This window comes from Ailuropoda melanoleuca, chromosome 9 (genome assembly GCF_002007445.2).
Source record: "Ailuropoda melanoleuca isolate Jingjing chromosome 9, ASM200744v2, whole genome shotgun sequence".
Classification (NCBI taxonomy): domain Eukaryota; kingdom Metazoa; phylum Chordata; class Mammalia; order Carnivora; family Ursidae; genus Ailuropoda; species Ailuropoda melanoleuca.
Window position 1 is genome coordinate 100,879,379 of NC_048226.1, and position 15,152 is coordinate 100,894,530.

Consider the following 15,152-nt stretch of genomic DNA (forward strand, 5'->3'; position numbering starts at 1 on the left):
CGGAATCTGGGGATGTACTGTATGGTGATTAACATAATATAATAAAATTAAATTAAAAAAAAAAAAAAGAAGAGTCTGTGCTTTACGGGGCGCCTGGGGGGGCTCAGTTGGTGAAACATCTGCCTTTGGCTCAGGTCATGGTCCCGGGGTCCTGGGATCGAGCCTGGAGTCAGGTGCCCTGCTCGGCAGGCTGCTTCTGCCTCTCCCCTCTGCTCGTGCTCTCGCTTGTGCGCTTACTCTCTCCAATAAATAAAATCTTAAAAAAAAAAAAAAGAATCTGTACTTCAACAAAACTACCATGAGATCCCTATGCAAGTTTTGTCTGGGAACCACAACATTAGGGTACCTGTATCAAAACAAAGAAACATTATAATTTTCTTTACTGTATTTATTTACTTCCCACCTACTAATTCATCCCCTCGCCCCAACCAAACCGTATTATAGTAGACTATAAGGTGCTTTCCTGGGCATCAGGGTATCAGGACAGACTGATACTAGGAAAGAGACAGACTGGTCATCAGGACAGAGCAGGACACAGGAAATAGTCCCTGCCCCTATGGCCCTCATAAGAAAGACCAGCACAGACAAGTACATGAAGAACACGGTGTTAGGGGGTGATGCCGGGAAAACAGGAACCGCCCAGACATGGGGCATGGTCAAGTTCCTAGAATATGAGTTCCAAGCCGGAATCTTGAGAATGGGTACGTCAAAAGTTACACCCAACAAAAGACATGGCTGCAGGTGTACGTTAGTGATCCAAGGAGTCAATGCAAAGGTCAACACGGCTTTAATTCAAACAGCAGAGAAGCTAGACAAGGCCCAGCTCCACAGGCAGGTGGGGAGCCTGAACGGTCTTAGGATATGCACCTGGGCAGCAATTAAGCCCATACAGACCAATCTGAAAGCTTCTGTTATAATCCTGACAGCACTAACTATGGCCCAAGAAGTGGAAAGATTTGAGAGCTATAAAAAAGTCAAGAGGACAGGAAGTGACTAGATTGCCCACATAAAATAAAAGGAAAGTCAGCAGCCATTTTTCTTGCTCAGGTAACTGAGTGGAAAAGTGATACCATTCCATGGAGATATAGAACACAAGAGGGGCAGAAACTGTCAGAGGAATGGGAATGAGCAAGAAACAGAAGTTACTTCGGTTTGGTATTTGTTACTGGGAACAATACAGCCCCACATGCCTGAACTCATGCGAATGGTGATGCTTCCTGCCTGGAGTCAAGGAGTGGGGAGCAGGGAGCTGGACTTCTGGAAGCTTACTCTGGGAAAGGGAATAAGGCTTGGTGGACCCCATCTGCTCTCAGGCTGGGGGGTGAAGGGGGAGGCATCTGATATTCTGATTGGGGCTCTTTGAAGTCTTTCAAGAAACCTTATAATTTCACAGCTATAACAGAGTCTTTGTACTCCTAAGAAAGAGACGTAAATTTACCTTTGGGAAAATATTTCCGTAGGTTCTTTCTTTGGGGAGCATTTTGCAAAAGCAAAACAGCATAATGACCAAGACTCCCAATGTGGCGTTAAACTGCTGTGCCTAATAAAAAAGCAATTTCCCTACTATACAGAGACTGATTGGGACCTCATCATGGTAAAAGCTGCTCCTGAGACAGGAAGGTTTANAAAGCTGCTCCTGAGAGAGGAAGGTTTGCATCTAGACTCAGGGCTTCCAGAGGTTTCTGTAGGTAATTGCTGATGCAACATTACCATGCCAGGACTGCTCTAAGAACTTAAAAATGAAATAATTTAATCCTCATAATAACCTTATTGGGGGGGGGGCGCCTGGGTGGCTCAGTAAGTTAAGTGTCTGCCTTCGGCTCAGGTCATGATCCAGGGTTCTGGGATCAAGTCCCACATCGGCAAGGAGCCTGCTTCTCCCTCTGCCTGTCCCTCCCCCTGCTTGTGTCTCTGACAAAATAAATAAATAAAATCTTAAAAACAAAACAAAGCAAAAGACTTTATTTTTCCCCACTTTCCAGATGTGGGAACAGAGAGAAGTGACCTGCTCAAGGCCACATGCCTCCTACATGAGCCTCACAGCCAGGCAGTCTACCTCAAGACCAGGCTCTTGCTTGCCAAGCCCTGCTGCTGCTGGGTTCCCATCCTCTCTTGAAGACACTGTCACTAGCGGGTCTCACTCCTGCGTGGCAACACACAGTGGAGTGGCAACAGGTGCTCGCCCATCATGTTGTTACCACACACCCCTGTCCTGGGCCAAGGGTCAGCTGGATATGGTATTGCTACTGCCCGCTTTTCCATGGCCACGATGCTTCATGTATTCATCCATCCAAGCCTGTCCCCCAGGGGCAAATGAATGTGCCACACCACCCTTAGATTAGTTAAGTTGAAAATACTTACTTTACCAAATACTAGGCTAGGCACTGTAACAGATGTGTGGATATATATATGACCCTACCCTGCAGAGTTCTCAGCCTAGTCAAGGGAGATACACACATGTGATTAATTACAACTGTAATAAACACTATCTAAAAAAAGAGTAGGGGGGCGCCTGGGTGGCACAGCGGTTAAGCGTCTGCCTTCGGCTCAGGGCGTGATCCCGGTGTTATGGGATCGAGCCCCACATCAGGCTCCTCTGCTGTGAGCCTGCTTCTTCCTCTCCCACTCCCCCTGCTTGTGTTCCCTCTCTCGCTGGCTGTCTCTATCTCTGTCGAATAAATAAAATCTTTAAAAAAAATTAAAAAAAATAAAAAAAAATTAAAAAAGAGTAGGAAGAGTTGTAAAGGAAGAGACCTCATCCCTTCCACAGTTAGAACGTCACAGCTGCATAGGTGCCGCAAGGCCGCAAGGAGTCTGTCTTTCCACGGGAAGGGCGGAGGAGGAGAGGCCCAAGGGGTAGCCACAGGGCTTCAGTATCCAGGAACCTGCAATCTGGAAACCCTTACCCTTTGCTTCCAGAAAATGTCCTTGTATCAGATCTTTGATGATTTAATCCTTTTGTCTCTTTCTACAACTCTTATTATTTGGATGTTGGACCTTCTCAACTCATCATCCTACTTTCTTTCTTTTCTCCCTCATTTTTCTTTCCTACACATGTTCTGAGAGATATCTTCCACATTATTTCCCACTGCTCTTACTGAGTTTATGTCTACTTTGGTGATTTCAATTTTCCTCTTCTTTGAATGCAATTTTTGAAAGAATTCTAGGGATGCCTGGGTAATGTAGTTGGTTAAAGCATCTGACTCCTGGTTTTGGCTCAGGTCGTGATCTCAGGGTCGTCAGATCGAGCCTGTGTCAGGCTCTGTGCCCAGCAGCAGAGTCTGCTTGGGACTCTCTCCACCTCTTCCTTTGCCAACCCCCCAAAAATAAATAAATAAATCTTAAAAGGAAAAAAAAGGATTCTGTTGGTCTTTCATGGGTGCAGTATCTTCCCTTAGCTTTCTGGAGAGCTACTGAGATTTAATNCTACTGAGATTTAAATTTTTTATCTTCTTTTAGCTTCTTTCTTTTTGTGGTTTCCTCTTTGTTACTCAAAACTGTTTTCTCTCTCTGTTTTGGCTTCACATTTTGAAAGCAAAGGCTGTCTTTTTTTTTATCGAAATATAATTGGCATACAACATATTAGTATTAGGTGTACATGCAATGATTCGACATTTGTATACAATATGAAATGATCACCACAACAAGTCTAGTTACCACTTGTCACCATAAAAAGTCACCAAAAAAAAGAACTTTTTTCTTGTGATGAGAATTTTTAGGATTTACTCTCTTGGCATCTTTCAGGTATACACTACAACATTATCAACTACAGTGAGCATGCTGTACATTACAGCCCCACAACTTATTTATAACTGGAATTTTGTACCTCTTGACCCCCTCTCCCATTTTGCCCACCCCTCCAAACCCCCCTTGAGCAACTACCGTTCTTTTCTCTATATCTAGTTTTATTTGATCGTTTGTTTTGTTTTTTAGGTTCCACACGTTAGTGAGATCACAAGGTATTTGTCTTTCTCTGAAAGGTTAGTCTTATTTCATGCAGCATAATGTCCTCACAATCCACCCCATGTTCTTGCAAATGGCAAGATTTCATTTTAATGGCGGAATAATACTCCACTGTATGTATTTATATGTGTGTGTACGAACGCACACACAAGCACACACAATCTTCTCCATCTATTCACTCATTAATGGACACTTGGGTTGCTTCCATGTCTTGGCTATTGGAAATAATCCTGTAGTACACATACATCTGTTCAAATTAGTATTTTCACTTTCTTTGGATAAATACCTCATAGTGAAACAGCTGGATCATATGGTTAATTCTACTTTTAATTTCTTGAGGAACCTCCATACTGTCTCCACAGTGGCTGCACCAGTTTGCATTCCCACCAGCAGTGCATGAGGGTTCCTTTCTCTCCACATCCACAGCAACACTTGTTATTTCTCATCTTTGTGATCACAGCCATTCTGACAGGTATGAGGTGATACCTCACGGTCGTTTTGATTTGCATTTCCCTGACGATGAATGATGCTGAGCATATTTTCATGTATCTGTAGGCCATCCAGATGCCCTCTTTGGAGAAATGTCTACTCAGATCCTCTGCCCATTTTTTTCAACACATTTTTTTTTTGGTATTGAGTTGTATGAGTTGCTCATATATTTTAAATATTAGTCCTTTATTAGATATATGACTTACAAATATTTTCTCCCATTCTGCAGGCTGCCCTTTTCTTGCCCTTTGGTTGATGGTTTCCTTTGCTGCATGGAAATTTTTAGTTTGGTGTTGTCCCACTTGTTTCTTCTTGCTGTGCTGCAGAGGCTGTCTTTAAACACCTGGTTGTCGAGGAGCCCTGTACATGTGGGCGACCTGATGATCTATGCGCTGAGCAGAGAATCAGCTGCTTGGCTAGAGATCCCAGAACGTTAGTCTGCCTTTTCTCTTGGACCAGTCTCCTTATAAAAGAACGTTTCCGTCTCCTGCCAGGATTGGGTAAAAGACTCCTGACAGGATTCTAGGAGCCAAAGAGAAAGAAAGCGTGGCTAACTTCACTTAATCCCCAATTTTGAGTGCAAGAATGCAATTTCCAGGGGCGCCTGGGTGGCATAGCGGTTAAGCGTCTGCCTTCGGCTCAGGGCGTGATCCCGGTGTTATGGGATCGAGCCCCACGTGAGGCTCCTCTGCTATGAGCCTGCTTCTTCCTCTCCCACTCCCCCTGCTTGTGTTCCCTCTCTCGCTGGCTGTCTCTATTTCTGTCAAATAAATAAATAAAATCTTTAAAAAAAAAAAAAAGAATGCAATTTCCATAGTAAAACTGTTAACAACCCACAATGGGGAAAATAATGTATTACGATAGCATTTCAACTATTATGACTTTGACGACTTTCACTGGTTAGGTAGGCACATCCCTTAGATTATCGAGACTATTAAAGCATCTCTCCCTTGAGCCATCCATTTACTTTCTATGGGCAAGACACCTTAGAGATTATAGGACAGCTAAAACTTCAGCTAAATCACACAAATAAACCTTTAAAAGAATGAGCCCAATCTAGTCCCTGAGCCTATAACTGAAGAAGGCTGGGAATTCTACCGAAGAGACAAGTCTCGGTGAAGGTTCCACAGGCCGTGACTTCCAAGCAAGATCCCGACTGAGAAGCAGTGCGTGTTACTTACTGATGTTAAAGACTATACCTGCCTCCCCCGCTCCCAACAAGTACTCTTAAGTTATTAGAGGCCCCTTGTCTGCAGAGCACAAGCAGTAACACCCACCATCCTAGATGAGATNTTCCTCTCCCACTCCCCTGCTGTGTTCCCTCTCTCGCTGGCTGTCTCTGTCACATAAATAAATAAAATCTTAAAAAAAAAATAAATGTAGAGTGCTTATTACCAAGATATATTAGAGACAATGTCAGCATCCAATCCGTGGCAGCAGTGGTTAGGAGGGATAACCTGAATTCTCTACGCCGATTAAAGGGAAATGCTAAGATTGTTTTCTAAATGGAAATCCTAAAAGCCCCCCCCCATTTAATTAATACTTCAAAAGTCCCATCATAGCCCTAAAAAGCATCTTTCCTGCTACACTTCAAAGCTTTATGAATCCTTGTCAAAAAAAGAAAACAAGAGACTATCATTCCTACTATGATACTATCTGGTATGTTTGAAATCTGTAATTAAAACCAATGACCAAATGAAGCACAAGTGCTCCATAGAATCTTCCCCTAAACCTTGCCCTATAAAAAGACAATATGCATTTTTCTAAACTGAAAATATACCAGCAGTATACCATTCCATCATGATCTTACATAAAAGTTAAAACAAACAGAATACCCGACAGTCTGGTATTATCTTCTCAATGATCCTGTCAACTTTACAACAGGTAAGATTTTCACGGTAGAAAAGTAAAGTTAGTATATGATATTCTGGCAGTATTTTGTTTCTCTTAAAAAAATTTAAAACCGTTAACAAAACAGACCTTGTTCCGGGGAAATAAAACATATGGCCTCATCCTGGTTAACAAGGTCCTAAGTTTTTTCCTTGGTTTTTGTTTGTTTGCTTTTAACATAAGACAGACTATATATATATCTTTCAATACAACATTTTTCTGGCCAACATAAATATAAGGAAACTTTATATTCACGTTCCCTAAACTCATTACATAACATTAAACAAGACTGTGTGAAAAAGTCTCAAGCTGCAATCCAAATAAAATCTGCAGGTCACTGAAACCACCTACAGTCTGAAAAGCAAGGTGTCCGAAAATTAGGGGAACCCTCTCTGTGGAAGTGACTGCTGCAGAGCTCTTTCTTCCGTCAACATCCTGACACCTCTCACAGCACCGCACAGCGACATTACAGTATAAGCAATGGGGGTGTAAACACAGCTCCGGTCTGAAATGTTTCCACCTGCAGCATCAGCCACTGACGGAAGCTCATCAGACATTCCCGGCAGCAGAGCCACACAGAAGGACTGGGCCTCGCTGGCACCCGCTCCAGTCCGACTCTGCAGGAGCTGCCCTTCATCCCCTGAATCTCTGCCCATCGGCTCTCAGTCCCCTTCCTCAACATTCAAGCCTCAACTCTCCTCCTTGCTCCCTGGTTCTAGGAAACGGTTTCCTTTTCTGTTATAAGTTTTTGTCTGCGTTTTTTTCTAACAAATTCCTTTAACGCTATACCACTTTATTACATATGTAATATTAGGTATTTTTAAGCATTTAAAATCTCATATTTCAGATTTTATATATAGTCTTTTCCCTGGGTTTTAGGGCTCTTGGAACCTGGCTTAAGGTACTGTGTTGATGTGTATGATCTTCCCTTTCCAAACCGAGCACAATGCCAGACCTCCAGAGCTGCATCGCTGCGTGGGGGCTGCACACACGGTCCGATTCTGCTAGTCTGGACTGAAGCCTAACGTGTGAGATGCACAAATCCCGAGCTCAGAGCTCCACGGCTTTTTACATGAGCACACACATACATGCGTGTGTGCATCCCCATCCCTGGAATACAACTACACAAGACATAACACATTCCTGTTGCTGCTTTACAGCCCTTTGTGACTAGTACCTCGCCACCAAATGGGACTAAGACTCCCAGTACTGCCACTAGAGATTAGTGCCCCTAACTTTACATACACTGGTCATGCACATGGAAACGTAAGGGGACACCTCCCAGCTTGTTCTACAAGAATGGCAGTACTTGAAATGAGAGCGCCACAAAAAGGTCACAAGAAAAAAAATAACAGATTGATACCCCCATGCAAATAGATACAGATTTCCTAAACAAAATATTGCCTATCGATCTAACAATATATAAAAGGATAATACATCATGATCAAGTGGGATTTACCTCAGAAATGCAAGGCTAATTCAACAATCGAAACGTAATTCATCCATTATTTTATAAAACAGAAAATTTCTACAAGCAATTCAATACAGACACAAAAAGCACTTGAAAAAATTCAACACCCTCTCATGATTTAAAAAAAAAAACAAAAACACAACACCTCTCAGAAAACCAGGAGTTAAAAGGAAAATTTTTACATTCAACAGAGGACATCTACCAAAACAAAGACAAAACTAGAACTAAACCCTACTTAACACCGAAAACTTGCTCCCTGAGGTCAGCACAAGACAAGAACACTATAATGAAGGTGCTAGTCAAGGCAAGAGGGCAAGACAGAGAAATGAAAGACATAAAGATTGGAGAGAAAAAGTTATTTTCAGATTACGTGATCATAGATTTCTTTGGATTTTCTACTTGCTCGAGTAAACCACCAGAACCAATAAGTGAATGTATATCAAGGCCACAAGATAAACCAACAAGATGAACTACTGCTACACACTAAGCCAAGCACTGTCCTTTACAACAGCACTGGAAAAGTACAAAGCCCTCCAAACTAAGACGTACCGCACACACCTGAGGGAGATCACAGACCTAGCTAACTGGGCAGGTTGACCAGAAGTCACAATATTGTTCACAGGTCAGTTCTCCCAAATTGATGCACAGATGTGACAGGGCCCCAGCTGAAACAGAAGGGAACCCGAAGTCTGTCAGCTCCGGAAGCTGCTGTCACTGGCAAAGCACTGCCCCCTGACCAAAGACTCCGCTGAAGACTGTGCGCAGAGGGCAACACGGAAGCACACACACCGGAGCATCAGAGCACAGGAAAGAAGCCAACGGCACGCTGGTCTTCGTGCTCAAAGGAAAAACTTACCACCACTGCTTGGTTTTCAACATCAAACTCCTATAAAACATTTAGAATAGGACTCATTTTCTACAACTTTTCAGGAAGAAAGGTATAGAAATGCAGACGTGTATCATCTGAAGAAGTTAAAGAAGATAATATAGACAGGCATATAAACCTCTGCTCTGTGAGNGAAGAAAGGTATAGAAATGCAGACGTGTACCATCTGAAGAAGTTAAAGAAGATAATATAGACGGGCGTATAAACCTCCGCTGTGTGAACTACAGTCAATAACACTATCATTTATACAACTATTACTCAAAGGCAAAACAAAAACACTCAGTGATAATTGTTTCAAAATGGATTTTTCTCTTTAACTGAAAACAGATAAAGTTATGAAATACAGAAAACTGTTAAATTTACAATAAATTCCTAATAGTTTGAACAACTACAGATGAATTNCAACTACAGATGAATCTGAAAGGAAAGATTTGTGAAAACTGCTTTAAAAACTCAGTGTCACTAACCATTCAGGCACTACAAAGAAGTTTTTTAATTTTCACAAACACCTCCATGACCCTTCTCATCTGCCTCTAGCGATCTGAACCTCTGTCTCTGCAAGCAGACAAGGTGACTGAATCCATCAATCTACTCATCGGTTCACTACAGGAGTCTAGTAGTGTGAGGCCCTGGGGGTGCAGCATTAATCTGGAATGAGCAGTTCCTTGCCTGGTGGGGGGTGGTGCATTTCACTGCAGGACAGCAAACAGTGCAAACAAGTAGACCCCAGAGTGTGTCAGCTGGTGAGAAGGGTGAGGAGGAGCAGGCGCCGGGACAGACGGGGACAGTGGTGCCGGCAGGAGGGTGATCGGGGGGACGACACACTCTACGGGTTCAGCTAATTACTGCTCAACCAGGAGACTGGGGGTGGGGGCCATGACAGACGGACAGAAGCCTGCGATAAAACATCAGCTGGTGCATACATCTCCTGGCGCATGCTGAGAAGGACCTACATGAAACGAAAAGCTCTAAAACTGCACATGAAAAGAACACGGGGAAACCAGCAGCTTCTTCTCCAAACACAACNCAACCACAATGAGGAAAGTGAAACAATCTGAGAGACAAATTATAATACCCACCATATTATTTCTGTGCATGAGGGAGTTGATGTTAATAATATTCAAACTAGGGCTGAAAGGGGGCTCAAGGTACTCTCTCGGTTAAGACCTCAGAAGCAAAGGTGAGCCCTTCACGGAGAACACACTGGCCAAGCTGTGTTCCTGTCTCTGTCCAAGCACTGCCCTACTGCAGTGCTCCACCCTTCACCATGTGTTCAGTCCCCTAGCCCAGGTCGCCTCTTTGCAGCACCAGAAAGGCTTACTTAACACGAACTCCCCTCTTCTGTACACCTACCACAGGCTGGGGGCGCAAGCACATTTCACTGACGCTTACCAACAATTTGGACTGACAAGGAAAGGAGCACATATTAGGAATATAAGCTAGAATGGCTTGGTGGTTTCCAGGGTGTCCCCAGGTAGAGGGGAAAGGCACTGGTGACCAGGCAGTGGGGGACAGAGGTAGACAAGGTGTGTAAAGCCAAATGGTGGGTGAGCCTCCCAGGAAAAGAGAGAACAGTGTCAAGTGGGTGGACAGGGATAAGACAAAAACGCTGGAACCACACCTGGGGAACACAGATCTTTAGGGGCAGGGTAAAGGCTTACAAGAGCCCCGCCCTCACCCCTTAGAGACAGTGGGCGGAGGAGCAAGGNGAGCAAGCCTTCCCTACTCACCTCTCTCCACGAACCTTAACGCAGCCTCCAACTATAATCAGCAGGAAAGCCCACGTTTGTCTAAACACTCCACAAGCAAGTTCATTTCCCAGTGCCTTTGCCCCCAGAATTCCTACAGTACGGAAGACCCTCCCCACCGTCTCCACCGTCATGAAACAGCACCTCCTTTAGAAAAATGCCCCAGATTTCAGCAATTCGGGATTTTTTTCACTCAACAATCACTGAGTGCTGATAACGTGTCAGACCACATGGATTCAAAAAGCAGTAACGTTAGAACCTGGCCCACGAGAACTGACAACCAAGGAAGTGAGACAAGCAAATAAAGAAAGTTGAATGAGTTACCCGCTAAGCCTGTGTGTGCAGAGCTGATGCACAAAGATGCCAAAGCCCAGCCCTGTGGTCCTAAGGCGAGAGAGGGAGACACGCGCGCACACACACACACAGCCATGCCCCAGGGCAGAACCCTCAAAGTCTCCCCTTTAAAAAGAATGAATGTTCCAAGCAGAAAAGCAGGAGGAACAAAAGCATAATGGGGGGGAGGGGGAGGAGTGGCATGAAGAGGCACCAGCCGGCAGTGCTGAGGCTGGAGCCCATCAGAGCCGGAGCCGAGGGCGAGGCCCGTGCAGNTGCACAGGAGGCAGTGTCTCACAACATCGCTGGCATCAGGGCAAGCGGGGGACAGACTGGAGCTCAGCATTCATTCTCACTGAGGGCCTACTGTGTGCCAGGCACCACGAGCTGTTCCCTCATGCTGGGCACTCATAAAACTTCATCGCTCTTCTGGAAAGCATTTAACACCTTTTACTGTAAAGGTAGAGATGTCCAGATTATTTACATAAATGCAATTATAAAATAAATTCACACGCTCACATATAAGTGTATTTTTTAATCTGTCTTCCCCACAAGTCAATTAGCAACTCAAGCTGTCAGACCGGATGGCCACAATCCCAGAGGAGTGGCAGAGGCCCACGGAGATTAATTCCCAGGGAAGCGATCAGGCCCTGGGAGCCCAACCGAGGCCCATCTGTTGAGAGAGCTAGAATGCGGTGTGTGTGCTGCTATAGGGAGAGACTCAACCGCCAACCTACAACTCGCACCCAACTGTTCTTAAGGCATGTGGATTAGCTAAGCCCATAATTTATTCATTCATTAAAGTCATATTCATTTGTGCCGATACCTTGTCAAGCAGAAGAAAACCGGACACTGTCCCCGCCTGTGCTGAGTTTACTACCTAGCGAAGAAGACAGAAAGCAAGCAAGAACAATATATAGCCATCAATGGCAATAAGTGCTGTACAAGACCAGAAGACGAGGCTCAGGGAGGGAACATCAGGGAGAATGCGGTTTACACCACCACGCCTGAGAGGTCCTTCAGGCTCAGGCCTGGAGGCCAGGAGGAGCAGGCCACGCAGGGAAGGAAGAGGCAAGCACAGGCACAAAAGGCCTGACAGAGAAGAGCTCTGGGTGTCTGAGGTGTTCCCAAGTCAAAACAACTGCACTACTGACGAGCCAGAGGCCAACGGCCCGAAGCCTGAGATGCTGGGGAGAAGCCACAACAGGTGAGGCCCTGTTGGCCACAGTAAGGATTTGCCATTTTATCTGATAAGAAGCCACTGGAGAGTTTTAAGAAGGAGAGTAACGTTGCATTCGTGTTTTTACAAACTCACTCTGGCAGCTGTGTGAAAAAGGACGCACATGCAAGGAAACAGGAAGATCCAACAGGAAGCAACTCCCACAGCCCAGAGAGAGATGAAGGTCGCGGGCCGCTGAGCGGATGCCACAGAGAGGGAGAGAGGGTGAGGACTCCAGACCTGTTCTGGAGATAGAACTGTACAGGTACGAAGATGGATTTATTCCACGTGGCAGGAAGTGTCAGAGAGGCATCCTGGGCCTGTGGCATGAGTGACTAAGTGCCTGGGGGTCCAGCACGTTTACTCAGGGAGGACTTGGGGAGGAACAGATATCGGGGGCAACAGTTAGGAGGCTCGTCTCTGGCAGGTAAGTATCAGATGTTTGTAAGAAATACAAATGTAGATATCAAGAGGCGGTTGGCCACTGGAGTCTGAGACACAGAAGTGAAGACGGGCTGCGCACAGAACTCTCTGGACGGAGAGAGGGAGTTTAAAATATTGACAGAGAAAAAGCATGACTTCAACCACAGGATCCAGAATCGCACAAGTGAACGATGACTGGTGTTCTCAATCTCAATCTGCTGCTGAAAGGTCAAGAAAAAAATCAACCCACACGCTTGTCCCTATTAGCACAGCCCCGACCCCTCTTCAATCTTTCCCAGCCTCTCAGAAACATGAAACAAATAAGTGCATACTAATGTCATCAGTGAACTTTTCAAACAAGGCTTTCTGCATTCAATAGCCTTGCAACCATACACGGCACTGCGAACATTTACCTTTAACTTCAATAGTCTGAACCAAAGCTGCCTTTAAGCCTACGAAATCAGGATGTAGTTGAACACATGTTATAACAAAGTCCTTTTAAATATGAGAAAATGGTATCTTCTGTGGGAGCGATCTAATTTGGTTTCCTTACACCTAACTCACTGGTACAATAAGCTGTATCACAGAAACAGCCACAGATTGTCTTAAGGATACCTTAAAAGGTTTCAGTTCAAAGTACACAAATATAGCTCTGTTCCATTATTTTTAGCCTGTTCTACTAAGTATTTTGTGTCTTCTTAAATTGGGACACCGCTGTTTTTGAGGTTAATGTGACTGATAAAATCAAACGTGAGGTTTCAAATGTCTAACTGCAAATAGAGATTTAGAGTCTTTCGGACTTGAGCTTTTTATTTTGTCTTTAAAAGTAGTAACTTTTATACTTGAAAATAACCGCTTCAGCCAATTCCTATACACCNGATCTAATTTGGTTTCCTTACACCTAACTCACTGGTACAATAAGCTGTATCACAGAAACAGCCACAGATTGTCTTAAGGATACCTTAAAAGGTTTCAGTTCAAAGTATACAAATATAGCTCTGTTGCATTATTTTTAGCCTGTTCTACTAAGTATTTTGTGTCTTCTTAAATTGGAACACCGCTGTTTTTGAAGTTAATGTGTCTGATAAAATCAAATGTGAGGTTTCAAATGTCTAACTGCAAATAGAGATTTAGAGTCTTTCGGACTTGAGCTTTTTATTTTGTCTTTAAAAGTAGTAACTTTTATACTTGAAAATAACCACGTCAGCCAATTCCTATACACCAACATCTTTGTCTTTATCACACAGCAAAAACTGACCAGAATAAAACCTGAAGTTTCCTGCCTTCCGGGCCTGGTACAGAGAAGTGTGCTGAGAAGCCAGTGCGCTGCGTGCCCCTGGGAGACGGTGTACTCAGCCCTGAGAAGGGGACAGGGTGACAACCTCCTTAGTGTTGTCAGAAAACTCCTCTTGCACAATCCAGAAACAAGACCATGCATCAGAGGTGACGGCCTGCTCCAGCCTGCAAATGCAATGATTCTAAGCCTGATGCTGTCCCTACCTCTTCCCCTCTTCCACACATGTGGTTCTGCTCTCCTACCCAGCCCTGACCTCTACCAAAATGATGTCTCAGTGAAAAAAGCCTCTACTCACGAGCTCTGCCAGTCAGTAAACATACTAGGAAAATAAGTTGCTTCTATCAATTGCTTTGGGATGAGCAAAAGCACCTCAGTCTCTCTTTTCTTCGGAAGCTCATATTTCTAAAGTCACCTTGAATTTCTTAAAAACCCAGTAGCCAACTATTTAATATCCATTGCTACTGGATTCATAGACATGAATCTAGCCTAGACTTAGTGAAATCAGAGCCTTATTGCTAAGGATCAGGGCTAACAGAGGACTGTCACACCATGGAGGCAGCATTGTGCATACGGGTCCCAACAAGTCTGGGAGAGACCAAAATCTTCAACAAGTATAGTAAAGAGCTCTCTGCCTCTGAGCACTCGTTACTGGTCATGCTCAATTACACTGTGCAGTCCACAGGTGAGAAATTACAGTTTTTAGAAGTTTCCATACCCAAAGCCCTTTAAAATTCAACAATTTGAATTTAACTCAGCGAAATCTTTACTCTAAATACCCAATTAGGTAATAAAGTGACAGGCGTTTTGTTTGGTCTGACATCTGAGGTCTGACGTCACGTGTCTTAGAAATGTTTAAAAGTGGCGCTGGCTCAGTCGGTGACTCTCCTGATCTTGGGGTTAGTGGGTTCAAGCCCCACGTTGGGTGTAGAGATTACCTAAAAAGAAAGAAAGAAAGCAAAGAAAGGAAGGAAAAGAAGGAAAGGAAGGGAAGGGAAGGAAAGGAAGGAAGGAAGGGGAAATGTTTAAAAGCCTAGACAAGAATTACTAGATGATGCCGACAACTTGGTAAATGAGATGCGATCGGACAGCGATCGAAACCGTGGTCTGGTGCAAGCACTCCCACAACCTGGCGGCTCTGAAAGTTCCAAGCTAAACACTGAACCGAATCAGCCTGAAGGTCTACTATAATACTTCAGGTCTTCACCCAGCACAGGTTTCTTCCTTTTAAAAGTCTTTCCTGAGTAGGTGAACGTGATACTTGAATATACTCTTTAAAATACAAGTATCGGGGCGCCTGGGTGGCACGGCGGTTAAGCGTCTGCCTTCGGCTCAGGGCATGATCCCGGCGTTCTCGGATCGAGCCCCGCATCAGGCTCCTCTGCTAGGAGCCTGCTTCTTCCTCTCCCACTCCCCCTGCTTGTGTTCCCTCTCTC